Source organism: Acinonyx jubatus, chromosome C2, assembly GCF_027475565.1.
Source record: "Acinonyx jubatus isolate Ajub_Pintada_27869175 chromosome C2, VMU_Ajub_asm_v1.0, whole genome shotgun sequence".
Classification (NCBI taxonomy): domain Eukaryota; kingdom Metazoa; phylum Chordata; class Mammalia; order Carnivora; family Felidae; genus Acinonyx; species Acinonyx jubatus.
The window spans coordinates 41,604,546-41,632,444 of NC_069384.1; the positions used below are offsets into that span (position 1 = coordinate 41,604,546).

Sequence of the window (27,899 nt, forward strand, 5' to 3'; positions counted from 1 at the left end):
TGTTCAAATATCTTTTGTTTCAAATATTTTTCTTTTTGTTTTCGTGTGGATGTAGTCTATCAACTTGTCTTTAAGTTCACTTCTCCTTTTCTGCTATTTCCATGCTCCTGCTAAGACTCTTTAGTGAATTTTTCATTTCTGATAATGCCTTCACTCTAATATTTCCATTTTTTTTCCTACAGCAGATGCCTCTTCCTCTTGCCATTCTACCAGAGGTAAAAGTAATTGTGTAATTTTCTCCCATTAAGTATATTTTTGGAGTTTAGCTCTTTATGTGTTTCTGTGTGTACTCACATCTCTGAGGGTTTATAAAACTAGATTCTGTAAGTTATCTGGATTGTTTTGGTTGTTAAGATAAGTCCCTTGCCACTTTCTAAAGCTGAACTAAAACCAAAATTGCCATAAGGTTTTAATTTTAAAATCATATAATTGTGATCTCCATTGACATGATTTCAACGATATGAATTCATGACTCAAAATATGAATGATTTTAATTCAGCCAATAATTAGATCACTGGTCTTGTAGATGGAACAGTATATCAAGAATCTAGAGACCTGTGCCTTGAAACTCGCATTGTCACTCATCATTACCTGAGTGGCTTGTGCGATTACATTTAAACGTATAGTTTCTCCATGTGTAAATATATTAGAGTGGTTACTGCTAGAAAGTGAAAGTAAGAATAACATTCACATAAGAAATATGAAAGACCTCATGTGTATTTCCTTGAAAAAATAGGAAGGAGGAAGATGAGACAACTATGACATAATGTTCACAATGACTATTTCTAGAAAGTCAATAATACCATTTTAGCATTTGTAATTTTCCATGTTTCTCGTAAATTTTTCAAAATTAAAAAATGTAATAGTAATACTAATACATCACTCCAACCAGTGTAGCAACAAATTATATAAAGGGAAAATGTACTGATTGCAGATCAGCCAGGATAAGGGGTATGATGAAGCAAAACTTACAAAAATCATAAAGAAATTATTCATGGTCTGGTGTTTGACTGGCTTGTCTGATGTGAAAGTTGGAAGATCCAGTTGTGAAAGTCCTGGAAAAATAAGAGAAAAAGATTCCTTTTTTTTAATTACGAAGGCTTTGTAGAATCCCAAGGATCTCCGCCCAAGTATGCAAATAAGCCCAGCGTCCTGTGTTATTTGTCATTCTCCAAAGTACTTATAAATATAATTTTTTAAAATATTCCACTTGTGAGTTATATCATGTAGTATTTGTCTTTCTCTCTTTGGCTTACTTCACTTAACATAATGTCCTGTGTTTCATCCATGTTGCCACAAACGGCAGGATTTCTTTCTTTCTCATGGTGGAATACCATCCCATATTCTTGTTCTATTCACCCATTGACAGACATTTATATTTCATCTGTATCTTGGCTATTTGTAAAGAAAGCTGCAATGAACCTACAGGTGTCGATATCTTTTTACGATACTGATTTTGTGTCCTACAGATATATACCCCAAAGTGGGAATGCAGAATCATATGGTAGTTCTATTTTTATTTTTTTGAGGAGCCTCCATACTGTTTCCCATAGCGGTTGCACCAAATTACATTTCCACCAACAGTACACAAGGGGTCCCTTTTCTCCACATCACCACCAACACTTGTTACTTCTGTTTTTGGTAAGTGCCATCCTAACAGGTTGAGACAATATCTCATTGTGGTTCACAGTAGAATGGTGATCGCCAGGAGCTGGTGGGTAGACTAAGTAGAAGACTCTCTTCAAATGGTGCAAGCTTTCGGTTATAAGATGAATAAGTTCTGGGGATCTGATGAACAGCATGATGACTGTAGTTAATAACACTGAATTGTATACTTGAAATTTGCTAAAAAAGTTGACCTTAAGCATTCTCACCGCACACACACAAAATAGATAACTATGTGAGGTGATGTGTATGTTAATTAACCTGGTTGTGGCAATTATTTCACAAAGTATATACGTATCGAATCATTACATTGTACACTTCAAATGTATGCAATTTTTCTGTCCATTATACCCCGATAAGAAAAAAAAAACTGTAAGAAATGTAAGCAATGTAGCAAAAATATACAGTCCAGGAAAATAGCAGATTGAGCTGTTTATTTAGCAATCACACAGAAACACAGAACAGTAGGACTTGAAATGATTTATAGAGTTCTGGCTCATCACATTTATTTTTAAAATGCTTTTTAATGTTTATTTATTTTTGAGAGAGAGAGAGAGAGAAACAGAGCACGAGTGGTGAGGGGCAGAGAGAGAGGGAGACACAGAATTCGAAGCAGGTTCCAAGCTCTGAGCTATCAGCACAGAGCCCAGTGCAGGCTTTGAGCTCACAAGCTGTGAGATCATGACCTGAGCCAAAGTCAGATGCCCAACTGAGCCAACCCAAGTGTCCCTCATCACATTCATTTTAAACAAGAAACTAAGATTTAGAAAGCTAACATACACTAGAGGTTATTAAAATTAGAAGCTCTATAAATCTGTTCTTTCAGTCTACTAATATGTGTACCATTCCACTGACTTCTAGACAAGTTCCACTAGAAATTTCAAGGAGAGCTTTAATACTTGTCTCTCTCTCTCACTCTTGACCTAGTTAGAGTCAGCAACCAAACTTTATTAGTTCCTCATCTCAAAACCCAAGTGTTTCAACTTTAAGATATATTTATATGTTTAAATTGTCAAAATATGAGAAACTAGAAAAATACATACAACTAGCTATGTGAATTATGAGACCAAAGTCACCAGTTTTTCTGCTATAATAATCATAATTTATTAATCAATGTAAAAAATAAAAACTCACCATTACAACATCCACAAATCTGGGTTCATTCCTACTAAGCATTTTAAACATTTCATCTCTATGCTTCAAAATGTCTTTTACTTTTGTCCTTTCTTAAGTAGTCTTCTTGTCACTAGCCCTTCAATGTGTACACTTTCTATCCCATTTTCTTGCTCTATCCAGACTTACTGACCTCAGACAGATTAGGTCCTGTTACTTCATTTTTCAAAGATTTCCAAAGGTATTCACCTTCCAAATATCTACACCTACACACATGTCCACACACACTCTAAAATATTCCAACATGTCATGTAAGAATTTCCATGGGATAAAATTTGGAATCAGCAACTTTTTTTTTTTTTAATCAGAGATAGAGTAGGAACTTAAAAAGGAAAACAAAACAAATTGAAAAGTTCCTTAGCTTAAGACTAGAATTCTAGGGGCGCCTGGGTGGCTCAGTCGGTTAAGCGTCCGACTTCGTGGTTTGTGATTTCGTGGTTTGTGAGTTCGAGCCCTGCGTTGGGCTCTGTGCTGATAGCTCAGAGCCTGGAGCCTGCTTCAGATTCTGTGTCTCTCCATCTCTCGGCCCCTCCCGGGTTCATGTTCTGTGTCTCTCTATCAATAATAAATAAACATTAAAAAAAGACTAGAATTCTAATTTGGGATGTACTTGGACCAGGAAAAGGATATTGTGACGGGCATTAAGTTCCACAAAGCAGTGACTAGAATAGAAGGGTAAGCGTAGCACTACAGCCTAGATCTAACATATCAAGGAACACATGCTCCTTAGATCCATGTTTCACAGTGTATCTAAAATCCTCACCCTACTGCACTTAAAAAACACAGTCATCAGTCATTTTCACTGTTTAACTAGAATAATGTATCTTTCTATTGTTTAAGACACTGTCTACTAATCATCTCAAAAAGACATACCCCAACCAGCCTCTCCTCAGTAGAAATAGCAAGTGATCATTGCAACCTACTAAAGGAGGAGGAAATCTCACGATGCATGCATTTTAGAGAAAGTGGAATTGATATGCCCAATGATGAATCAATGGCTTTGCCAGGGAAAATAGGATATCCTGACCGGCCATTTGCCATTCCTTATTAATTCCTTATTAATGTATCTAATTCAGAGAGGGTATTAAGAGGCAATTCATTGAAGCAGCAGGAAATGGGTTCCCTAAAATAAAGAGGTATTTGTATACAATAAGAAGAGAAAGAAGAAATGAAATAGTTCTGGACACTATATCAACTAGTCTGTCACAAAGCATAAAGGAAAATTTTTTAATGAGATTTGGTAAAAGTTCCTCATTATCTATAAATTTGTTATTGCAGCCAAATGGTTAATTTTAAAATGAATTAAGCATAAACATTTTATTAAGTATAAAATATGCAATGATCAGATTCTGTGTCTTCATCTAAATAATTTGGGGTTTGTACACTTGGCTATCTTTTATTTTCCTAGTTGCAACTGATTAATACCCCCATTTAATAGTTAATGTTGATACTCTTCAAACCATTCCAGATGCCATGTAGCTTTTCTTTACTGGGCAAACCTAAAATATAAATTTGTGGTCTTTTTCCTCCCTCCACTTATGATGACAACGATAATAACATTTATTGAACATTTACTATGTACTAGGCACTGTTTTCAGTACTGTATGTGTTTTTTAATTGCAGTGTCAATTACAGTGTTATATTAGTTTTAAGTGTACAATGTCGTGATTCAACACTTCTACACATTACTCAGTGTTTTTCATGATAAATACACTCTTAATCCTCTTTATTTCTTTTACCCATCCCCTCTCCTATCTCTTCTTTTTCAAATTTTTTTAGCATGTATTTATTTTTGACAGAGACAGCGTGAGTGGGGGAGGGGCAGAGAGAGAGGGAGACAACAAAATCCGAAGCAGGCTCTGGGCTCTGAGCTGTCAGCACAGAGCCCAATGCAGGGCTTGAACTCACGGACCGTGAGATGATGACCTGGGCTGAAGCTGGACGCTTAACTGACTGAGCCACCTAAGTGCCCCTCTCCTACCTCTTCTATGGCAACCATCAGTTTGTTCTTTAAAATTAAGAGTCTGGTGTTTTTTGTTTGTCTTTTTTTCCCCTTTGTTTGCTCATTTGCTTTGTTTCTTCAATTCCAGATATGAGTGAATCATATAGTATTTGCTTTTCTATGACTGACTTATTTGACTTAGTATTATACCCTCTAGATCCATCCATGTTATTGCAAATGGCAGGATTCCACTCCTTTTTATGGTTGAGTAATATTCCATTGTGTGTATGTGTGTATGTGTGTGTGTTGGTGTGTGTGTGTGTATATATATATATATATGAAGTGGATAAGAGGAAGTGGTATACCACTTCCTCTTATCCATTCATCTATGGATGGATAGTTGCATTGCTTCCATATTTAGCTATTGTAAATAATACTCCAATAAATATAGGAGTGTATGTATCTTTTTAAATTAGTGTTTCCATTTGGGGCGGGTAAATATCCAGTAGTGGAATTACAGAATCATAGGGTAATTCTATTTTAAATTTTTTAAGGAAACGCCCTACTATTTTCCACTGTAGGGCACCAATTTGCATTCCCACCAACAGTGCAAGGAGGTTCATTTTTCTTCACATCTTGTCAACACTTGTTATTTCTTTTTTTTTCTTTAAGTCTATTTTAGCTATTCTGACAGATGTAAGGTGATGTCTCATTGTGGTTTTGACTTGCATTCCCTGATGATCAATGATGTTGACATTTTTTTCATGTTTCTATTGATCATTTGCATGTTTTCTTTGGAAAAATGTCTATTCAGGTCCTCTGCCCATTTTTTAATCTAATTATTTGTGTCTTTGGTATTGAATTGTATAGATTCTTTATACATTTTGGATATTAACCCCTTGTCAGGTAAAACATTTGCAAGTATCTTCTCCCATTTAGTAGGTTGCCTTTTTTTGAGAGCATCGTCTTAAATGTTTGTTTATTTATTTATTTATTTTGAAAGAGAGAGAGAGAGAGAGAGCACATGTGAGTGGAGAAAGGGCAGAGAGAGAGAGAGAGGGAGAGAATCCCAAGCAGTCTCTGTGTGCTGTCAGCACAGAACCCAAAGTGGGGTTTCACCCCACAAACCACGAGAGCATGACCTGAGCCACAATCAAGAGCCCGTGCTTAAAAGACTAAGTCACCCATTTGCCCCAGGTTGCCTTTTTGTTTTGATGCTTCCTTTTACTGTGCAAAAGCTTTTTATTTTGGTGAAGTCCCAAAAGTTTAATTGGATATGTTTTAACCATTTAGATCACATATCTTAATGCAAAAGAAAATTTGGCATAAGTTTACAGTAATTTTTTGGTTAACTTGGCATTAAGATGCAAAATTGGCTCTCACATCTCAATGCCACTTAAATTAACAGATTTTTTTTTTCAGGCGTCTTTTTAACAAACTCTCATTTGCATGTGCGAAATCTTGCTGTGAGGCTGCATAAGGGAGAATTAAGAATAGATTTAGAGTACATTACATCTCTATCACATAAGAAAGCCCTAAATGAATTCCCCAGGTCTGTCACACCCTTTGGTTATTTAAAGAACAAGACTAAATTTGTGTGTTCAGCTGTGATATCTCTTGTCAGGTCATCTTACAGTGTTCGAGAATAGGTCATCTGATTATTGTGGCATGTGCATGGAGTTTATACACGTTAAAATGGTGACAAATCAAGTTAGAGTCTGCAACAGAAAGGCAGAAGGCTTAATGTATCAAGTTAATATACAAATCATCTATGACTGAAACAAAGTGAAAACACTTTTGTTATAAGGACAAGCTACAAATATGAACCATGAAAATAAACGATGGATCCATTTCATGGTTATGGAAAACATAGACCCTCCTATCACTATTTCCTATATCAGGTTAATGGAGCACCCAAAACGATTTAGTAATAGCATCGCTTCCATTTGGACAAAGACTGTATGTATTTCTATTCTGAAAGAACTGACAATTATATCATTTAAGCAAGGAGGACCTTGTGTTCTAGTAAGTATTTGTGGAAAATTATTAGGTGAAGCCCTACAGTGAAAAGGCAGTTACTATTTACAGGAGCTATATTTGAATTCACAATATGCTTATCTCTAAAATTTGGAGAGAAATCAATACAAAAACCTAGTGGTTAACATATTTTCTCTGTGGGTTTTTGTATTGATTTCTCTCCAAATTTTAGAGATAAGCATATTGTGAATTCAAATATAGCTCCTGTAAATAGTAACTGCCTTTTCTATATCTAGAATCTATCAAAGCCATACTTGGGAGATTTCTGCTTCTGGGCATTTTAAGGATAACAGGAACTGTATTCACCAAATGGTGCTAGAACATTTGAATATCCAAATGCAAATAATGGACATCAAACTCTACCACATATCATGTAAAATATTAACTAGAAGAAGATGAATCATACACCTAAAAGAAGACCTAAAGCTCTAAAATTTCTAGAAGAAAACACACCAAAACTTGTGACCTTGGGGTAGCAGAGATGCATTAGGTAGAATACAAAAAGCACTAACCATGAAATAAAATATCGATAAAATATCAAAAAGTAAAGGGTTTTTTCCCCACTTTCAAAGATACTGTTAAGAAAGCGAAAAGACAGCATAGACTGGGAAAAAATATTTGCATAACGTGTGTCTAATAAAGGACTGGTATACAGAAAATACAAATAACTCTTACAATAATGAGAAATATTACTCAATAAGATATGGATAAAATATTTGAATAGAAAATTCACCAAATAAGGATATACAAATAGCAAATAAGCACACGAAATGATCTTGAATATCATTAGTCAATATGGAAATTCATAATAAAGCATCATACCACTGAAAACACACTAGGATGGTTAAAGTTTTTCTAAGTTTATTTTTTATTTTGAGAGAGAGAGAGCATGAGTGGGGAAGGGGCAGGGAGGGGGTGGGAAAGAGAGAGAGAGAGAGAGAGAGAGAGAGAGAGAGAGAGAGAGAGAATCTCAAGCAGGCTCCACACAGCCAGCTCAGAGCCTGTCTCGAACTCATGAACTGTGAGATCATGACCTGAGCTGAGGTCAAGATTGGAACACAACTGACTCAGCCACATAGGTGCCTCTAAAATTTTTTAAAAACCGACAAGTTCTGGCAAGTATATAGAGCAACTGGAACTCATATATTGCTGAAAGAAATTCAAAATGGTATGCAATTTGAAGTTTAGGGTGATACTTTCTTATCAAACTAAACTTATGCTCATACAACCCACTGATTCTGCCCCTAGACATTACTCCCCAAAATGAGAATTTATGTTTCCAGGAAGACTTGTCCTCCAACATTTATACAAGATTTATTCATATAGGTAAAAACTGGAAACAACCCACATGTCCATCAGTTGGAGAATAAATAAACCCAGGGGGGAAAAAAAGAAAGAAGAAACTAATGATATACACAAGAACATGAATGGATTTTAAATCATGAAACTAAATGAAAGAAGCAAGATAGTAAAGATAACCTACACACTACATGATTCTATTTAAATGATATTCTAAAAAAGGCAAACTGTAGTGACAAAAAACATAGTAGTTGCCAGAGGCTGGCTGGGAGTAGGAAACAGGAATTAACAGCAAAGGGACACAAGTTTTGGGGGTGATGAAAATGCTTTGATATCAAGATTGTGCTGATGGTTCAAACCATATTAATTTCTACATTTAACTTATGGTACATAGATTAGAACTCGCTGCTATGGACAGAATGGTTTTGCCTCCCTAAAATTCACATGTTGAAATCCTGACCTCCAATGTGATGGTATTAGGAGGTGGGGACTAGGAGGGGGGTATTATGAGGATGTGGGGTCTTGGGGTAGGTTTAAAGGAGGTCATGAGGGTGGAGCCCCTGTGTTGAGATCGGTACCTTTATAAGAAGAGGAAGAGGGGCCAGAGCTCTCTCTCTCTCTCTCTCTCTGTCACATGAGGATAGACCAAGATGATGTCCATCTGCAAGCCAGAAAGAAGACCTTCACCAGGAATTGAATTGACTAGCCCCTTGATAGAGGACATCTCAGACTCCAGAACTGTAAGAAATCAATTTCTGTCATTGAAGCCACCCAGTATGTGGTATTTTGTTATAACAGACTAGAAGACCAAGATGCTCACTGACGCTTATTTTAATAAACAAATGGACGATAACACAGTTAAAACTCTTAGGGATATGGAATGGCATATAGTTAGTGCATACTTCAAGCTGCTGAAGTATAATCAAATCTGCCTCTCACTGTGGTCAAGTAGCCAAAGGGCTACTGAGTATGAAGCTTAGAACAAAGGCTATGCAGGAAGCTCTGGACCATGCATTGAGGGGGAACGCATTAAAATCCTATGCCCTGGTGCTAGAGCGATATAGGAGAAAGAGAGCTGGCAAATGTAACATTTCTGTAGGAAGTGGCAGCCAAGACTGAAGCAAATTCCCCCATTCGTAATTCTCTCTGTGTCCATCTGCCAAGAAAAACTAAACAGCAGCAGCACCAGCTGTTCTTGGTACTCCACAGATTGCAAGCCATGCTTCCCAAATTAACATCTCACCAACGCATACCCATGGAGTTTACATAAGGCAGGAACTAAGTCAAGATGGGATCTGGGAAGAGTGAGAGAGTAACAAGGAAGTATTATTAAGGAGCAGACAGCAAGAAGCTGTCCCTCTGATGGGCCTGCAGCCCAGTCTGCTGAGAAATTAGTGTGAGGTCAATTTGCAGAAGCGGGGAAGCGGACAGGTGTTTGAGAAGTGTAACTAGGGTAGTAAGACTATGATGCAGTACTTTGCCTCCCCCATTTCAGAAACCGAAGTGAGAAAATAAAGAGTAAAATAGCAGAGCATTATTAGTACTGTCCATATGCCAAGTAACGAACTCAATGTACTGCATCCCATTAGACAGATGCTTGAAAGTTATAGGTGAAATGAATTATGTCAACAATATGCATTGATTCAAATATTAAGATGGCAATTCTTCATGTCTCCCTAAGAAAGGCCCTTGTGATCACATAATAAAGGGAGTCTCATTTATTCTATTTTGAGAATTGTATCCCTGAACCCACATCCCTCTGGCTGCTGGGGAAGAAATGCTTTCCTGTAGCTAGTGGCTGCTGTCATGAGGCCAGCATATTCCAAAGTCACCTGCCTTTGATGTGAAGTGAAAGCCCTTGAACTGGTGAATTTTCTTGGGAAAGTGAAAAATAAGAAAGCTACTTTTTCCTCTCTTTTTCTCTTTACTTTTCTCTTCCCTTACTTTTCTCCCTATTCCTCTAATTTCTATCTCCTTCCCCGTAAACCTTGTCGGGCTCGCCCTGGACACACAGAGCAGGTTGGGATAATGGCCATGCTGTCTTAGATGGCAATACAGAGAGGAGGCATGCTCTCATTTGAAAAGTGTGTCCATCGCAGTGTCCTCTAAAGTATTTCATTTTGAACACGAAACACGATGAGAACAAGTGTACATTATCCTGTGTCGTATCATTGGGGGGTGGGGGGAGGGGTGTGCCAAAGGGGGGTTAACCAATTTAGCAATTTTAATCTTGAATATAAAAAGTTTAAAGCACCTGGGGTGCCGAGGTGCCTCAGTTGGATGGACATCCGACTCTTGATTTTGGCTCAGGTCATGATCTCACGATTCATGAGTTGGAGCCCTGAGTTGGGCTCTGCAGTGATAGCACGGAGCCTGATTGGAATTCTCTCTCCCTTTCTCTCTGTCCCTCCCCTGCTAGTGCTTTCTCTCTCTCCCTTTCTCAAAATAAATAAATTAACTTAAAGAAAAAAAGTCTAAATCATCTATTGATGCTCCCATGGTATATTTTCTGAAAGCTTTAGGGGAAAAGGTATTTAGAATTTAGTTTACTCCATTTACATCCACTATCAACAAATCAGAAATACTTACGGCTTTATTCTGCAAAGGTGAACATTCCATTTGCCTGTGCAAAGACAAATGAAAATAACTTATGCGCATGGAAGAATAATCTCAGTGACGGCTAAGTATATATGTACATATTTCCTTTTTTCTCTAAAACATTTTACGCATTTCTTATTTGCAAGATAAATGAGTATAAACAACTAACTCCAGTTTATAGGAGGCAACAGATACTTCTGCAGTCAGCCAACAGTATGTGTAAATATCATGTAACTGTCCTCCTAGGGTAACTAGGAGTTGCTAACAACTTATTTGGGCTTTGGGGTCACTGTGAGCTTTAATTGTCTCATCTGTATTCTGAAAGGACTGCATGAATAACACATTTATAACAACATCTTAAAAAGCCATTGCTTTCCTTTAAAAATAAAAAATAATAAATTTATAAAGCTTCTGTAATTGATGTCTGCAAACAAAACTAAGAGATATAAACAGTGTTGTCATTCAGATACATTGTTTCATATCCCTCTAAAAATATTGATTTCATTGGTTTTACGGGCTCTGCAGCTGACGGTTTTAAAGGGTTTGTATACTCTGCTGTTGGAGCAGACAGTAAATGCCATTTGCAAGTTTTCACGCCCAAAATAAATTTGCGTGAGACATGGCTATGAGACTCTTTTGAAAATTAACCTTGGGAAAGACAAATTTAAATTCTCCCCAAAAATCTTAACAAAATACAGGTCTTAGGTAGATAGATTTCTATTGTGGTTAATAGAGTGAAATAGTGCTAAGAGTTTGATCTGTAAGATTCAGGCTATCGGAGTTTACATCCCACTCCACTACATTCAAGTGAGATAATCCTGAAGTATTTCAAAATCTGCATTAGTTTTCCCTTAAGTAAAATGAAGGGAAGCAGGACCACTGCTTTTATTGTCTTCTTGTGAGTAATAAATGATACATGTAAAAAGCAGTTAAAAGCGTGCATAGCAGAGCAGGAACATGAATAAATGTCAGCTATTTATTTTTGAACAAATATTTATGGAGTGATTACTGTGCTCTGTACATTGTTCTGGTTGCCTGAGAGATAGTAGTGAACACAAACGATTAGATTAGAATAGCTTCCTTCGTGAAGATTACATCCCAATGGGAAGATTGACAATTAACATACGTTAAATGTACACTCTGTTTGTGAAAAGTACTATCTGGGGACAGAGAAGACGTCTCAGAGCCGAGGAAGCAATTTTAGGCAGGATGGCTAGGGAAATGTCACTGGAAAGGTGGTATAGGTGAGAAAAGACTTGAGGGTGATGAGAAAGCAAGCCATGAAGACTTTTCAGGGTGAAAAGTTTTCTAGGCTCGGGAAACAAGTGAGAAGGCCCTATGGAAGAAGTGCATTTGATCTGTTAGAGGAACAAGAAAGAGATCAGTGTGCCTAGAAGAGAGGGAGCAAGGTGGTGTATGATACAAGAGGTCAGACAGGTGAGCTGCAGGTGGGGAACAGCAGGCGACGTGGGGTGCAGATCACACGGGCATTGAGGGGACTATTCCATAGCTGATGCTCTCAGTGACATGGAAACAGGGAGGAACGGGGACATTGAGTTATCACTGATCTGTGATAACTGTTCCTCCAGTTGACAGGCAATGAATATTCAAGAGAATATTCAGCATATTCCCAGTATGAGATTCCTACAGCACAACAAGTTAGTGTCCCTCCTGTTTCTCACACGAGCTAAATCATCAGGGAAGCAAAGAGGTCAGTCAGCCAAGGGCTTGTGTTGCTTTCATTACAAGCCTGGAGAGCACTGAAACTTTCCAAGGAGAGAGAATTGTCTCGGGCTGCAGCTTCCACTCTCTTGAAGCCAGCTGTACACCAGCTACTCTCCATGCTCCATAAGGCACCAGCTTAGAGAATTCCACTTCCCCCTAAAGACCAGTCAGAACCGCTAGGAAAGACAAGCACTTCAAAGTAACACAGAAGTCTGGTGAATGTTCACATCACTTCAGAAAGCATTTCCCTGCTCACAGATAAGGGGAAAGCTGCATGATTCTGAAAGCTTGCAGAATTACAGCATTGCCCCCACCTGCTTTTCTGTTTCGCCTAGAAACTTACGTCAATCGAGAGGCATGTTTCTTGCACAGTTGATCACAAATAACAACTGGCTGGGAAAATAAAACAACAGTAATCTCCGCCATTGTGATTTGGGGGCTTGAGCATGCATGTGAAACAGATGTGATACCAACGACTATGACTTCTGGGTCTTGAAAATCTTAACAGTGCTTTTGACTGTCAATAATGTGACTGGCACGACTTAACGCCAAACTATTTTCTCAATATAAGAGAACGCATTTCTCTCTACCCTTTACCTTTTCTATGAATGAAGGTTTCCCTTGTCCAGAATGAGACTACTCTAAACTGCGATTCAATGTGTGGAGTTGCCTCTGAGAATATTCATTCCATCAATGAGAAGGGAGATTAACTGGACCTGGTGGAGATTCTCTCTGGTTAGGGGCTAGCACCACAGGAATCCAGCTGGCCCCTTTTGTTCCACAGAATAAACAGAGCTTATTTCATTTAATCTCAGATCATATAACGTAAGCAATTATATACATAGATTCCCTTTCCAAAGACATTCAGTAATGCTACTTGTGGGCTGCCATTTTCTTGGAACATGCCTACTGAAACCAATCCACTAAGAATACACAACTGCTTTTAAGTTAGTGTGTGATACAGTTCAATCATCATTCACGTGAAAATTCAATATCCCCAAAATGAAGAAACAACTGGCATTAAACAATTTCTACTCTTATTAGTTAAATCAATGTCATAAGCAAAAGAGTTTTCTTTTAAAAATTATCTGTTCTCTATCTTTGGAATCTTCCTGCCAAATCTCCTTCCCACACTTATCGCCCCAAATAAATCTTACACAGCCCACACTCTCCTACAGCTAAATTATTTGGGTTTGCCTGACAGGCACATGAAATGTTAATCAAAATAAATAGTCATCTCTTCCTTCTGAATAGAGTGACAGCTGGTATTTTTCTTTCCTCACCACCTCCTCAAAAGACCTCTCCTTCACCAATCAAACCTACTCTTTTTTTTTTAATCCTTCCCATCAATGATCAGTGGCTTTCATCATTTCTGTTAATTTGGATTATTCAAAGACAAAAATGTATGTCATTTTAATATCATTATTTTAATTCAGGGACAATTCCATGTGACCTAATATAACAATACATTGACAGGCAACATTAAGAACAATAGGATGTAACTGTCTGAAAACATACAGCCAATTAACAAAGAAGTTTTATGCCCCCTTCTTGAGTGTCACCTCATCCCTGGCTCTATCTATATACTCATTCTGCCCCTCCAAGTCTCCTAATTACCACATCCCAAAGTTCTACTCTACCTATCAGCAGTTCTAACCCTCAACTCATCCATCTCCCTATTCTACTCATGACCCTATCCCTCATTCTCTTCTATCTGGTCAAAATGGTTACTTCCATTGGGCTAAACTCTCCACTTTTGTGTTGAATGTGCACATCATAGGCAGAATAATCATTAATACGCCATTTTTTTAAATTTTTTAATTTTTATTTATTATTGAGAGACAGAGCATGAGCAGGGGTGGGTAGAGAGAGGGGGAGACACAGAATCTGAAGTAGGCTCCAGGCTCTGAGCTGTCAGCACAGAGCCTGACGCGGGGCTCGAACTCACAATCTGTGAGATCATGACCTGCGCCAAAGTCAGTTGCCTAACCAACTGAGCCACCCAGGTGCCCCAAGTAATATGCCATTTTTAAATGGAGTTACTTTGTTTCATCTTAAGAAATCTTAAATTCATAATTACGACTTTGTCAATCACTTAACTCAGACTCCTAATTTTATTTTTATTTTTATGTACATGCCTTTTTCTGGACATCCATGTATGAGTTCAATTAGCCAAACTCCTCAGCTCATGACATAGTCTATTTGTCCATGAAAGCTCTTCACATATATAATTTTATTCTTCCCTTCATTCCTGATATCACTCCCACCCCCTCTTTTTCCCCTGGGTTCTCACTATAGTACACATCATTAAATATCTGTTTATATATGAAAACACAATAAAATTCTGTAGAATTTAAATAGACATAAAGCTACAGGTCTATGTTATTTTTTTTATTTTTTTATTCCACACTGTACATTATAGAAATGTTACTATAAATGTACCTCATTCATTGCTTTTAGCAGTGGAATAGCGCATATATCATTGTGTTTTACGTATTTATTCCCCTGATGACAGACCAGTAGGTGTTCTCCATCTGTCTAGTTTAATAAATATGTGTATAGTTATTACTCATATAAGACAATTTGAGAAAGAATATTTACAAATGGACTATTTTTTTTAAGGTATGGATAGGATTAAGGGAACCACAGGGGTTAGTTTAGTAGCCCAGGGCTAAAAGCCTAGAGTTCTACAATCCCTAAGCTTAAAACCTTGGATGTGTAGTGGGGGGTTGCTAAAACCTGAGAAAAGACAATTATGTTGAAGTCTACCTCCTGAGAGGAGCAGTGACCTTGAGTGGAGGAACACAGCTCAAACTGCTGTCTCACGTCTCTGAGGCTCTATTCATTTTTCTTTACTCTTTTTTCTTTCTGTTCCTCAGACTAGATCATCTCCATTGACCTACCTTGAAGGTTGCTACTTCTTTCTTCTGTCAGCTCAAATCTGCAGTCGAGCCCTCTAGTGAGATTTTTCATTTCAGTTATTACAGATTTCAACTTGAGAATTTCTACTTTTGTTAAACAATTTCTATCTCTTTATTGATCTTCTCTATTTGGCGAGACATCGTTTTCATGTGTTCCTTTAGCTCTTTAGACAAGGTTTTCTTTAGTTCTATGAACATATTAAAGATAGCTGATACAGAGTTTCTTCTGGTAACGCCAATGTCTGGATTCCTTCAAAGACAGTTTTTATTCTACTGCCTGCTTTTTCATCCAGCATATGGGCCTTACTTTCTTGTTTCTGCAAGTCTTGTAATATTTTTTATTGAAATCTAGACATTTTGAATAATGTAACATTGTGGGGCACCTAGGTGGCTCAGTCAGTTAAACTTCTGACTCTTGGTTTTGGCTCAGCTCATGATCTCACAGTTTGTGAGTTCAAATCCCACACTGGGCTCTGTGTTGACAGTGCAGAGCCTGTTTGGGATTCTCTCTCTCTCTCCCTTTCTCCTTGCCCCTCCTCTGCTTGTGCTATCTCTCTCTAAATAAATAAATTCATTCATTCATTCATTCATTCATTCATTCATTTCAAAAAACTTAAATAATGCAATGTGGTAATTCAGATCCTACCCACCCCCAGTGTGGTGTAGTTGTTGTTGTTATTGCTGGGGTTATTTGTTCATTTATTGACCTACTTGACCAAATTTTGTAAATTATGCACTTTGTGTCACAAGTAGCCACTTGTCTCTGCCGGATTATTTTAATGGTCAGCTAGCGATTAAACAGAGATTTCCTTAAATGCCTTAAAGCATTTTACCAAGGGACTATGTTTGTACGATGTGGCACACCTTCAGTGATCCACCTGGCTGTCAACATTCTCCTTCAGCCTTTGCTTTCTGCTTGCACAGAGCTCCACGGTCCACTGAAGATGAGACATCAAAGACCTGTCGGGTCTCTCCTGGACTCATGTGTGGAGCCTTATAGACTCCCAAGGTTATCTCAAAGCTCACCAAAGCCCTTTCTGGCCCTCTCAGTACCCAGCATTTCCTTTTTAAGCTTTTTGGTCAACTTCGTGCTGATCCCAACTATTAATTGCCACTTCAGGCAGCTTCTAAGTTAATTAAACCTTTGTCCCTCAACTCTGTCCAGATTTTATAAATAGTTTCTCTATCCAAGGCCCATTGAATTAAATTTTACATGTGCTTAAATGTGTTTGATTTTTGACTGACAATTTATTTATGCTTTACAGATCTTGGTTAAAAACTCCCAACCCCACCCAAATGCAAAATTAGTTTCCAAATATTTCTGTTAACTGGCTTTATTCCATTTATTGTTTTATGTAATGTCTTAATCCTTTTAACATTCATAATTAGAGATAGATGTCTGTGTTACTTTCCCATTGCTGTTATAAGCAACTATCACTAACTTAAAGACTTAAAATAATACAAACTTATGCTCCTACTGGTTTGAAGAACAGAAATCTGAAATGGATTTCACTGGGCCAAGATCAAGGTTCCAGTGAAGCTGTGCTCCTCCTGGAAGCTTTAGAGAATTCAGTGCCTTGCCTTTTCAGTTTCTAGAGCTGCATTTCTTGCATTCTTTAGTTCATAGTCCCTTCCGCCATTGTCAAAGCCAGTAACACAGCATCTTCAAATTTCTCTGCTTCCATCTTCACACTGTCTTTTCTTTCATAAGGACCCTTCCGATTACATCAGGCCCATTGGATAATCCAAATTAATCTCCTCATCTTAAACTCCTGAAGATAAGCAAAGTTTCCTTTGAACCCTTTTATAAGGTAATATTCACAGGTTCTGTAGATTACGACTCTGAGTGGGCCATTATTCAGCACACCAATGTATCCTGCCTTATTTTACTCTATATGTGAGCCAGTTCTCTTAATGTCCTCTATTAATCTTTCCCCTTATTGGTTTATACTGCCAATTTCATCAAAAACAACATCTCTTATAATACATAGCTTTATTTTTGAGTAATCTAGTCTAATGGCTCTCAACTAGAAGCAATTTCACTTCCTGGAGGACATTTGGAAATATCCGAAGAACATTTTGCTTGTCAAAACCAGGGCAGGCTGGGTGGGGAGCCAGGGAGTCCTACTGGAATCTGGTGAGTAGAGGCCTAAACATCTTACAATACACAGAACAGCCCCACCCCCACCCCACCAACAATTTGGCTCAAAATATAAATAAGCCTGAAGTTGAGGACCTCTGCTTTATTCTGTTCCAATCGTCTGTATGCTTGTGGTTGCCTCAGTACCAAAGTATTTTTATTACTGTGTATTCATATAGTATATCTTCATATCAATTAGGATGTAGGCTTCCTCTGTTTAAGAAAACAAATAGGTTTTAACAGATAAATATTATAATAAGTTGTTTGGTCCCTCAAAATAACCTGCTAGAATTTTGGTTGGAATTACATATTGATTTTTTTAGATTGAAATTAGAAGAGTAAACATCTTTACAGTGTTAATGATGAGAGACAACTCTGGATGGCCCTGGAGACTCCCTGGGTGCCCTCTGTCACTAGCTTACCAGACAACTGGCTCAGCCTTTGGCTGATGTCAGTATCCTTGGCATGCAAGGCTGTTCCCACAACTCTTGTCTGCAGATCTCCGTCTTTCATATGCATAGTCCTCAGGGTTGCTCCTTGGCTAGAAAATCCTTTGCTATAGTTCTTGTTATTTAGAAAAGCTAGGTGTTCTCTACCCTTGTTGGATAGATTATGGATATGTAATGAGGTTTAGGGGCGGAGTTTGTTCTTGTTTTTGGAGTACACCCAGTTGTACATCCAACCTATCGGCCAAGGCAAGCCTCTATGGGATCATTGGCCACTCTGTTCACAAACCATCTATAAACTCTACCTCGGCTGTAGAACCCTGAGGGGTTTGTGCAAGTTCTGCACTACTCTGCTGCAAGTATTCCTTCCATAAACTTTATATTGCACTTGTAACACATGGCTTTAGTAGTGTATGTCCACAACCCCTGTGCATAAACTGTTAAGTCATTCTCTCCATGGGCAAGTTGCATTTTATTTTTTTATTACAAATATTCCTGTGTGTCTTTTAAAAGAGTGGATTTTTTTATAAAGTTCTTGTTCTTTTCATTAAGTAAAGCCTTAGGTCTTTTATATACTTTTATTGCTATTATAACTTTATTATATTTTTTAGTTAGTTTTGCCAGCGTAGAGGACTTCTTAGCTTATATGGGTTGATATTGTATTCATTTTTGTTGCATTTTGTATCAGTAAAACGACTACATTAGGAAAATTTTTGTTTTGTAAGTAAATGATCGTAACATCTTGAATAACAGTTTGCTTATCTACCTACCAGAGATACGTACTGTACTTCTTCATGTGCTTTGTGTCCTATTTCATTAACCACAGACTTTGGAATCCAGTTCTACTTTGATAAGTAGCAGTGATAATAGGTATCTTTCTTTTATTCTCCCAGCCCATCTTAATGATAATATGTTGATTGTTTCTTAGGTATAATTTATGTAGACTTATAACACAAAGGAAACACTATTACAGCTTTTGTCACCCTAAGGGAAAAGCAACAAACTAGTTATTATATACTTGATAAAACAGAATAAAGGACCAGACAGAACAAGTATCTAAAATAAACATATGAATTTTAATCAGGGAAATAAGGGAGAATCTGGAAAATATAAATCAAGAACAAAAAGTCTTAAAGAAGAACCCACTGGAAGTATTCGCTATAAAATATAATATAGGAGAAATAAATAATTTGAAAAGCAAGTTAAATATGAAAATGGGTATACCTGAAGAATAAATCAATATACTAACACTTTATTAGGAATGCCTTTATAAGCTATCAATATAAGATAAAAAATGGAAAAATATAAATGGAGAAGTAAGAGATAAAAAGGATAAGAGTACAAATGACAACATCTTTTTTGATAGATGTCCAAATAGAATAGGAAAAATTTTTAAAATAAATTAATGAATAAATTGATTAGGAAAATATACCCCAAGTAAAACATTTAACAAAATTCCTGAAGTTAAAAAAGATATTGAAAGGGCTTACCAAAAGCCAAACTATATAGAAAGCTTGAAAAGAACAAGAAGAACAAGAAGAACAAGAAGAAGCAGAAGAAGAAGCAGAAGAGGAAGAAGAAAACTACATATATTATGGTGCAATTTAAGGACATTTGAACTAGTCAAGGGAATCAGTCAGGGAAGCAAAACCATTGTAAGTATTCTGAAGAAAGTAACTTATTATAAAATTAGACAATAAACCATTGTGGAAGGATCCTAGAAAATAAGGTACAAAGAAAGGAGGTGAAGAATCAGAGAACGGTTACTAGTAAGCCCAGACATGAATGAATGACTCAAAGCTGGAAGAAAAATCTGGACTTTATGTAGGTCCAGCTGCTGGAGAGTGCCTGCAAAGTGAGATGGTGTATGAGTCTATGAAAGGTTGTTGATTCTTTATGCCTACGCTTCTGTGAATTCACTGCCAAAGTTCTCGTGATGGGCCTGCGATCACTGTAGGGCAGCTGGGCAGCGTTTGGAAAAGCGAGTTGGATATAGAACATAACCTAAGATGGATTTATTATCTTTCAATAAAAAGTTATCCCAAATTACAATTTTACAAGTGTAAAATTTCCATTTAAAATGAAGTAATGACTAAAGACAGTATGCAGATAATGAACGTCACTTGAGTCATTCATATTTCTCCAAGTGACAACCTAATGAATGGTAAAGGTCTGAATTACCAGTGTCTTTGAAAATGTATATTTTTTTTAAGTTAATAATATTTTTTCCTTCTCTTTTCCTCCAATATCCCATCTTAGACAGAGAGCTCTAGAAACAGATTTGGAGGTACAGTTGTATACATAAGATTTATATAGAAACACTCTTGGGGAATCTGCCTATAAGGAAGTGAAGAAAGCACATTAGGAAGAGGGAGAAGCTGACCGACAATGTGGTTGCAACCAGGATATCAGCTGATCTCACATGGGACTAGAGTGAGAGTTGTCTCCAATCAAAGCTACATGGCCGGGGCTTTGTATGCTTTCTTCTGCCAATTTTTAGCTGAGAACCATTCTCTGGGTGGGAGTGTGACACTAGAGAGAGCTGTTCTCAGCAGCCCAGTGAAATTCCCATAAAAGACACATCCATGAACCATCAGCAGTAGATATTTCTAGCAACAGAGGGATGATTGCTTTGACTTGGAAGAGTATCCACTCTAGTCCATTCCTCGGGTCACTAACAGCACTTGCTTCTGTGAGGAATTTTGCCCCATTTGGGGTACTACTTTAAGATCTGTTGTTGTAGTTGATCTTGAGCCCATAACTGATACTTAATCATCCCCCTTCTCTATCTGTGCTAAAGGCTTCTTCCTTCAGCTAACACCTCCCCTGGTCTGGGTAGAATTTTTGGTGGGGTGACCCTCCTCCCTGAGGAGTCTGAGCCCCTAGTTAACATGCCCATCTCAGATGATGGCCACTCTAGCAGTGAGGATCCTACACTGATAATCTACAGAATGTGGAAAGCCCCTGGCATCCTGTGATAGTACAATGGTTACAAATTTCACTGGTGGTAAATTTGGATGCATACTGGTAGAGGGGTCCCACTGGTTGTTATATCTAATACTAGAAAGAAACTAGGGAAATTATAAAAATAAGGCCTTAGAATTATGTGGATACTCTTGAATCATGTTGATTTGTTGTAGAGAGATAATGAAAGCTCTCTATGATTAATCATCATTAATCATCAATTCAAGAAAAAAATGAGACAGTACTTAAAAAAAAATGTCAGCATCATCCCTACCCAACTTTATCAACTGACTCCAGGCATAGAAACATCCTTTGGCCCTCAATCTTTTTAGAAGACACTATTCTTCTGACACTTAGCTTCTTCAGATTTCAATGCATCCACAGCTCTCTAATGACTTTAAAGAAAAGCAGGATTTTCTTTTTCATTTAGCCAGGATTTTGTGTTATTATAGCAATTTGGTAGTTTAAAACACATTTTTACAATCACTTTGAAATTCTTCTTCCTTAAAGAGATGAAATTTTATTCCTCTCCATTAGAGTGTCGGCTGGACTTAGGGACACACTTCTGAATAAAATATGGCTAAAGTGTTGGCATGTTTCCAAAGACTGCAGCCTCCAGGCTAGGGAAGATACTCTGTCTCATTCTCTTGATCAGATCACTTGCTTTGAGGGAATCAGCTTCCATGTGCTAAGAATGTTCAGGCAGTCTGTGTAGAGGCCCTCATGTTCAGGAACTGCGTACTCCAGTCAATACCTGTGCTAATGAGCTTTCTTGGAAGTGGACTTTCTACGACTGAGGCCTTAGATGACTGCAGGCCCAAGGGACTTGTCTGCAAGCTCATGAAATACCCTGAGTCAGAACTACTGAACTAAACCACTCTCGGATTCCTGATCCATACAAAGTGTGTGAGACAATAATGTTTTAAGCTGCTAAGATTGGGGGTAACTTGTCATACAGCAAAAGATAACTAATGCAACAGGACTAAAGACCTTTCAAAGCCTTGTACATCCTAACTCACAGCCATTCATTAGAGAATTTCACACACCCACTTGGATGATTCTCAAATTTAGATCACTAGTCCAGAAATCTCAAACTTTCACACATTATGATGTTTTCCATTTGTCCTATCTACCCACTTCCATTTTCTGCATTTTCTGCCTCTCTGTAGTCCTATTTATGTTAGAGGGGTTGGTGGTATCTTAATGTCCTGAATGTATCTCTATCATTGCATTTGTCACTTTGTATGATAATTTCTAATATTTCTTTTCAAACTACTAGGCAGTGAGATGCCTGAAGGTAGGAGGAGTGTTCATCTTTGCATCCCCTTGCACCTAGCACCTCAACACAGTGCTGTCAGTTAATGAATGGATAATTAATTAATCGTCATGATAGAGCCAGTCACAAACTGTCTAAGGCAACTGTGAATTGCAAAATGTGGTTTAATAGTTATTAGAGTCATCAAGCATGGAAAAATATAACAAACATTAATTGTATTTTTCACTTAGACTGGTGTTGATTGAGCTTCAGTTTATCGTCCCAGAATCCTTCATCAGTGTTTATGAAACATCTCCCATAGGAAAAGATTCTTCAATGAAATAACTAAATTTAAAACATGCCATCTAATAAAGAAAAAATGAAGGGAGGATTAAGATCATGTCTGAAATGCCAGATGAGTATCTGTATCTGATTTACCGATTAACTTAAGCCAGAATTAATTTTTATCATCATGGTATTTGCTAAGACACATAAGATCTGCGGATGCCCTACAACTAGTGCACTAATGCTTCTCAAGTTCATGAACCATGTCCCTTCAACCTTGACACCAGTCTGAATAGGATAAGGCCACAATATATTCAGTTTCTAATCCCTTGTTATCAATTGTTCAAGTAGTTTGGCATTAAAAGGATGGGGAATGCCACTCCTTTATCCCCTGCTGGTTATACCTCTCCTAAAGTCATAATCCTTGTGACAAAAATCGATTGAAGAGGGCATTGCTTTGATGAGGCTCTTTCACCTCAATCCTTTTACATACTGTTTGTAATCTGCACAGCCATACAATTATTCAGCCTCCTTTTGTTTTTATGGCATCTCTTTCACACTTGCAAAGCTCCCCAAACTTATAATTCAGCTTCCCTGGCATGAAGACAAAAAAACCTCCCAACTGTGGTTTAAAATCATGCCACCGTTGGCCTTAATCTCCTTTTTAAAGCCTTAAAATATAAATTAGGCCATATTCATTGTGTCCCAAAGAGCTTTCTTTTCTGAAACTAGTTCTCACTGCCTCGGGGTCCCCCCAACAGTTCACAATGACCATCTGGTTGGTTTGCTTTCCCAGATGGGCGGGCTCAGTCAGCACAGATTCCAAGGGCTAGGAAAAAGGATGGGAAAAGAGACATTTGGTAGCCGACTAAATTTAAAATTTACAATGTTGAGACAATCTGCATTTCCTTACCTCTCAGCTTTGCCATCACCTGCAAAAGTTATTTGTGCCTAATGGGAGCTGCCATCTTGCTTAACAAACTTTATAACAGTTTACGATTTTCTAATAAAAAAATTCTTTGAAAGGTCAGGGAATCGTATTAATGTGACAGGTTCCTTCTCTTAAAAAAACCTGTTACAAAAAAAGTAAATAGATGTTTGAATTATTGTGAAATAGTAAGTTTAAATGATGAGTTCTGTCCTACACATAGAAAAGTGTAAGAATGAAGATATATCTTGTGCATTTTTTAAATAATAGTCGAAAATGCTGACATATGGCTTAAATGTCAGGCAAATGTCCTCAGTGGTTTACATATGTGAACTCCTTTAATCTTCATAATAATCATGTGAAATGCCATTGTTAAAAAAAGAAGAAGAAGAAGCATAAAGAAGGTAAATATTTGGCGCAAAGTGACACAGATATTGCCAGAACTAGGATTCGAACTGATGGTCAGCTGCAAAGTCCGTGGTCCACTCTAGACTATCATACAAGCTCCTCCACGTTTTATCTCATATTCTTGATTAGACTACCTACATACGTCCACATTCCAAGACCTGATCTCTGTACTTTTCCCTCCAATTAACTGGCACAATTGGCAAACAGTGCCAGTAGATCTGATGTATCATCAGGGGCAAGTCTGACATCTGGTGATCTCCACCATCCTCCATGTTAGAGGAACCCAGAACTTTGCTAATATTAACCCCTCTTAGGCTGAGGAATCAGGGCGGTTGGTCGGTTCAGCCCATGCAGCCCCTGAGTTTAAGCAAGTAATTGCTCACTGCCCCACAGGAACATAATCCAGCTTCCACTGCATTGGGTTTCTGGCTGCACCAAAAGCTTTCTCAAACTTTCAACACTCCAGACCACAAATATGTGTCTATGTCTGAGAACATATGTGTTTTAGATCAATTCAGAGTCAATGACTTGGTGTCCATACCATTTAGTACATCATTGGAAACTTGATAAAGTATGTGAATAACTATGTTTCCATCAAAATATACAAAAACACAGTTAAATATCTAATATTAAATCTTCTGCCTCCATTAAGCAGGCTCAGGGAAATGGTGCATGATGTGTACAGGGCTATCAGATTTAATACCTTCTACATATCAGGTGATCAAGAACTTAACCAAGAAGCCCTATTTTTACCCCTAAATGATAAAGGTGCAAAAGGGTGGGTTTTCTAAGTAGGCTATAACCCATGAGAAAAAAAAGTCAAATTATGTGACTGTGCTGTACTTGCAGGGGTGACCAGCAGCAGGGAGAATCTTGCATCAAAGAAGGCTTTGCCATGACCATGACCATGATGATTAAATTAGAAGATGGAACTTTACAAGGAAGTAGGCCGGAGAATTTGGGGATGGTTTTGAGCCAGTAAACATACATAGGTAGAGTTTAAGTCTAATTTGCCTGGATTTCAAAGAAGAAGAGAAGGACTGCGTTACAATGGGAAACAAGTTAGGCTCTCTTTCCTCCCTTCACGCTAAATCTTCTAGGGAAAACTGCAGGTTTTTTAACCTTGTGAATGAAGTTTCCATGGTTCTCTTGCAAACAAGCATTATAAACAAAGGGTGGAAATTTCCACAGCATTTTTTGCACTCCCTAAACATTAACAAGAGGAGAGTTATAAGGTATAAAATTCTTGATCTTTTAAGGAATACCCATAAATCTTTTAATATAAATCGGTATTTGATATTCAGGCAGGATTAAACCACATTAATCATCTCCAAGATATATGCATTTTAGCATTTACATTATTGTTTATCCTACATAACAATATGAATGTATTAATTTTCAACTACTCAAATTACTGTACAGCCTAAACAAGTAACAATAACATGTATTAAATGAGAATATGGAAATAAATTTGATCTTACAAAAAAAATAATAATCATAGTTTGTACTGCCTATGGAGTATCCTCTTTTCATGCACTTAAACAACAGCCTCCTAAGTGGACTCTCTCCCTCTCTTCATTCATGTTGAGCCCACAAATATGAATTATGATACATCACTGTTCCAAAGCCATCAGTGGCCCTTTACTGACTAAAATATTAAATAGAAGCACAGCATTTTATTATGGATCACGTGACAATAAAATGGTCACAATTGGAATTTTGCCAAACCAGAGTTTCCATGCTGGCTGTTTTAACTTGCATAAATGTTCTTTTTTCTTTTCCATTAAGATAAACAATAAATAATGGTATCTTGGCAGTGAAACGACAGTAATGATAATTTCCCCCAAAGAGAGTAAACATATAGGTAGTATGTACCGATACTCACTTTATAAAACTTGGCCAGGACTATTTTACAAAATTTTCTTGGCAATATAAATGGATCTCAAGTTGAAAAGTAATAAGAATTCTGTATTTTGAAATATTAACCAGATATTAATGTTACATTTTTTGCAATAGCTATATTCAAGAGTTTCATCTAATACTTTTTCTATTTAAAATGTTTCATATGTAGTCTTTATAATCTTGAAAGTAGAAGAAAAAATATAATATAGAACCAAAAATAGGAGTGAATTAGAAGAAGGAAGAGAGAGATAAAATAGGTAGAATAAGAAGTAGAAAATCATGGCATCAGGATGAAAAAAAAATGGTTAAAATGGCATGTCTAAAGATAATGGCTGTTTTAAAAATTTAAAAACAGTACATATTTAATTGAGATTTTAAGAAAATTATAGATTGACTTGCTATTGTAAAAAATAATATGGGGAGATCCTGTGTACCCTTTAGCCAGGTTCTTCCTTGGTAACATTTTGTTTTTTGTGGTTTTTTTTAAATTTTTTTTTTCAATGTTTATTTATTTTTGAGACAGAGAGAGACAGAGCATGAACAGGGGAGGGGCAGAGAGAGAGGGAGACACAGAATCGGAAACAGGCTCCAGGCTCTGAGCTGTCAGCACAGAGCCCGACGCGGGGCTCGAACTCACAGGCCGTGAGATCATGACCTGAGCCGAAGTCGGACGCTTAACCGACCAAGCCACCCAGGCGCCCCTCCTTGGTAACATTTTGAATCATGTCATTGACATTGATATAATCCACTAGTCTTACTCAGATTTTCCCAGTTCTACTTTACTCATTTATGTATGTGTGTATTTTCTTCTCTATATTATCTCATACATATAGACTCGTGTATCTACCACCAACTGTCAAGAAACTGAACAATTCCACCACCAAAAGTGTTCTTCCTGGTTTACTATTAGAATCACACCCACCTACTCTCCACCATTCTTATTCCCTGGCAACCAATGAGTCCTGCATTTTTGAATTTTGTCATTTCAAAAATGTTACATAAATGGAATTACAAAGTATGTAACCTTTAAGGATTGGCTTTTTTAACTCAGCATAAATCTCTAGAGAGTCACCCAAGTTGTTCCATATATAAGTACTTTTTCTTTTTATTGCTGAGTATTCTGTTTCTTCTAAGTTACCTAATTTTTTAGTATGCAGTTGGTAATACTATCCCCTTGTTCATTTGTTAAAGGCTGCAGGATCTGTAATGAGATCCAATATTTCATTCCTTGTATTAACAATTTTTCCTTTCTCACTTTTTATTTTTATTACTGTTAGTGATTTTTTTTAAAAAGAACAGTTTGCTTCATTAACTTTATTATTTTACTATTTTCAATTTCATTGATTTATGCTCTTATCTTTATTATTTCCTTTCTTCTGCTTGCTTTGGATTTATTTTACTTTTCTTTTTCTAGTTTCTTGAGGTAAGAACTTAGGTTATTGATTTGAAAGCTTTCCCTATTTCTTTTTTTTTTTAATTTTTTTTCAACGTTTTTTATTTATTTTTGGGACAGAGAGAGACAGAGCATGAACAGGGGAGGGGCAGAGAGAGAGGGAGACACAGAATTGGAAACAGGCTCCAGGCTCTGAGCCATCAGCCCAGAGCCTGACGCGGGGCTCGAACTCCTGGACCGCGAGATCGTGACCTGGCTAAAGTCGGATGCTTAACCGACTGCGCCAGCCAGGCGCCCCAAGCTTTCCCTATTTCTAATTCAAGTATTTATTACTGCATAAGTTTTTCTTTTAACACTGCTTTAGTGGTATCTTATGTACTTTGATAAATCATGTTTTTGTTTTCATTAAGTTCTATGTATTTTTTACATTTTTTATACTTATAGGTTATTTGGAAATCCTTTTTAATTTTTATGTGTTTAGAGCATTTCTTGTTTTTTCCTATTACTGATTTCTAGTTTGATTACATTCTGATCAGAGAACACTTCTACATTATTTCAATTTTTAAAATTTGTTGAGGATTTTTATGGCCCACATTATTTTAGTGAATGTTCCATAAGTGATCAGAATATATATATATATATATATATATATGTATATATATATTTGTTGTTGGTTGACTGCTCACATCTTCTTTATCTTGTCTTGATTTTTTGTCTAGTATTTCTTTTTTTTCCTCCAAACTCATTAACTTTATTATTCTGGAAATAAACTTCAAGAATTTTAAGTAATTTACCTTTTGTGGAGCCACCTATGGCAA

The 27,899-nt window shown here is 37.1% G+C and overlaps 1 long non-coding RNA gene across 1 annotated transcript in view; it reads right to left on the reverse strand.

Moving 5' to 3' along the window:
• The window catches only part of LOC113604796 (uncharacterized), a 128,807-nt gene that overhangs the window by 26,291 nt on the left and 74,617 nt on the right, over nt 1-27,899 (reverse strand). Inside the window, exon 2 of the long non-coding RNA XR_003426814.2 lies at nt 973-1,055. This is a non-coding gene — a long non-coding RNA (uncharacterized LOC113604796). The remainder of the gene's footprint in view (nt 1-972; nt 1,056-27,899) is intronic.